This window comes from Carassius gibelio, chromosome B16 (assembly GCF_023724105.1).
Source record: "Carassius gibelio isolate Cgi1373 ecotype wild population from Czech Republic chromosome B16, carGib1.2-hapl.c, whole genome shotgun sequence".
Classification (NCBI taxonomy): Eukaryota; Metazoa; Chordata; class Actinopteri; order Cypriniformes; family Cyprinidae; genus Carassius; species Carassius gibelio.
In genome coordinates, this window is record NC_068411.1 from 20,543,408 (window position 1) to 20,545,752 (window position 2,345).

The 2,345-nt window shown below is 33.8% G+C and overlaps 1 protein-coding gene across 6 annotated transcripts in view; it reads left to right on the plus strand.

The window, feature by feature from the left end:
* sema6e (sema domain, transmembrane domain (TM), and cytoplasmic domain, (semaphorin) 6E) overlaps positions 1–2,345 on the plus strand; it is a 168,396-nt gene that overhangs the window by 110,066 nt on the left and 55,985 nt on the right. The window lies entirely within an intron of this gene.

The following is a 2,345-nucleotide window of genomic DNA, read 5'->3' on the forward strand; positions in this document are numbered from 1 at the left end:
TCTTGGCTAAAATCGCGAATTTTGGTTTCCGTCATAGAAACCAGATGCAACAGCAATGAAAATGTAAAACTGATCTAGATGGAATGATAGTGTTTTGTCAATAACACCTTAAAAATACACTAAACTAGATCAGTTCAGCAGAAAGATGCATAGCAGATTTGAATTAAACGGTAAACAAATGAAATACACTTTGATTCAAAGCTTAGTTTGCCAGTGCGTTTATTTAATGCTTTTATTCAGCAAGCATGCATTAAATTGTGAGCAGACTAACTGGTTGTCACATTAAACAAACTGTGATTGGTCACTTGGCCCTTCCTGATAGGCTTTTGGCCTGAATACACCACAAGAAACTTTATGCTGACTTTAAAACTGGTGACATGAGAACAAGAAATAAGATAAGAGAAACTTTAGTCCCAGAGCGAACTGTGTGTTTAAATGCTAATCAGCATCTAATGAAATTCTACAAGACTGAGAGGGTGAAATGTAAGAAAAGAGGGCAATAGATTTACGATGGTAATACTTGGACTTGCTCATTTTTTAGAACAATTCTGCTGCTTGGTTTTTTTGGGACAGCGTACTGGAGAATAGGAGAATATGAAGAAAAATATGACTTCATTATCTTGTGGGATATTTCCTCTTTGTGTTCTTCTTTTCCCTATTCGCTCTCTCCCAGGGGCAATTTAATCTCCATATGATGAGAGGGAGTGTTTGTGCTAATGTGTGTGTGTGCAAGTGTGTTGGCCAATTCGGGTATAATGAAAGCATGCATCTCAGAGGCATATTGATGCTCAGATATTATGCACCTGCAAGATCCTAGTTTACCACTTTATGCAGGAGATTTTTTTTTATCTTGTCCTTCCATTTATCCTTCAATATGAGATGAAGTCATCCGGCTCTCTCTCTTTCCCTCTCGTTTTGTCACTCTCTCCCCTCTCAGGTTAATGGAAATAAGGACTTTAAATCATGTCAGGTAGAGAGGGCTGATTCTCAGATAGATTGAATATGCAGGGCAGGGTGAGGCAGGAGAACGGCAGGGGCCTCGACAGCGCTGAAATGTGGGGCCGGCGTTAGATGAGAAGTTATGTTTATACACACGCTTGTTTTTTTTTTTGTTTTTTTTGTTTTTTTTTGTCTTGAATCTTTTTTTTTGGCATTATTCCATGTTGTGCTCCACAAAAATCAAGTCATAAAAAGTATATAAAAGTGAATTATTTGCATTTGCATGTTTGTGTTGATTTTTTTCGATGCAAAGGACTTCCAGATGTGATGATTAAATGCAGTGGTCAAATGTTTGACTCATTTCTACATATATTTAAATTGTGAAGATATGTTGTTTAAAAATTTTAATTAGCTTTAATACTTTAAAATGTAATTATTGGCATTAATTTAAGTATTAAGGTAAAAAGAAAACTACAACAATTAAAGTGAAAGAAAAGAAAATTATTCAAATAAAACAAAATTCAAATAACTATGAATCATTCAAATGTATTATTATGTTATTATTCTTTTATTATTAATTTAAATTTATTTGTGTATTTATAATTTTTTTTACACACACACACACACACACATTTTTTGGTAGAGCATTGTGTTTTCAAGCACAAGGTTTGGGGTTTGATTCCTGGGAGCACATCATAGGTGAAAATTGATAACATGAATGCACTGTAAGTCGCTTTGGATAAATCATCTGCTAACTGCATAAATATATGTGTGTGTGTGTGTGTGTATATATGTGTATGTGTATGTGTATATATATATATATATATATATATATATATATATATATATATATATAATATAAATTAACAAATGTGAAGAAACATTGCTAGTAAAAGTCACAATTAGTTACAAGGAAACAGCAAGTGATGCAAATAGTACTAAAATAGTACCTCTTTTGAAACATACTCCAATAGTCTTTTTTTTTCTTATTTTTTAACACTACTTCATAAAATATTTTTTTGATGTGTAAAGCCGCCAAATGAAACACAAAACGGCCAAAAGAACCACACTAGGAAAATAGCACTTTTTATGAACCGAGTTTTGAAAATAAGGCGCAATTTATTGTTAAACTAATTTACATAAAAGAAGGCGCCTTTGCCCTGAAATAAATGACAATAATTAGGGCCCGAGCACCGAGGTGCGAGGACCCTCTTGTATCTGCTTTGTTTTTTATTATTATTATTCTTCTTCTTCTTCTTCTTCTCCCGAATGAATCGCATTTTTGAGGGCTTTAACATGCTCAAAAAGTCATGAAACTTTGCACACTCGTCAAACCTGGTGAAAATTTTCGTCTGATATAGGATTCAGAAGAGGGTGTGGCAAAATGGCTCGACAGCGCCACCTAT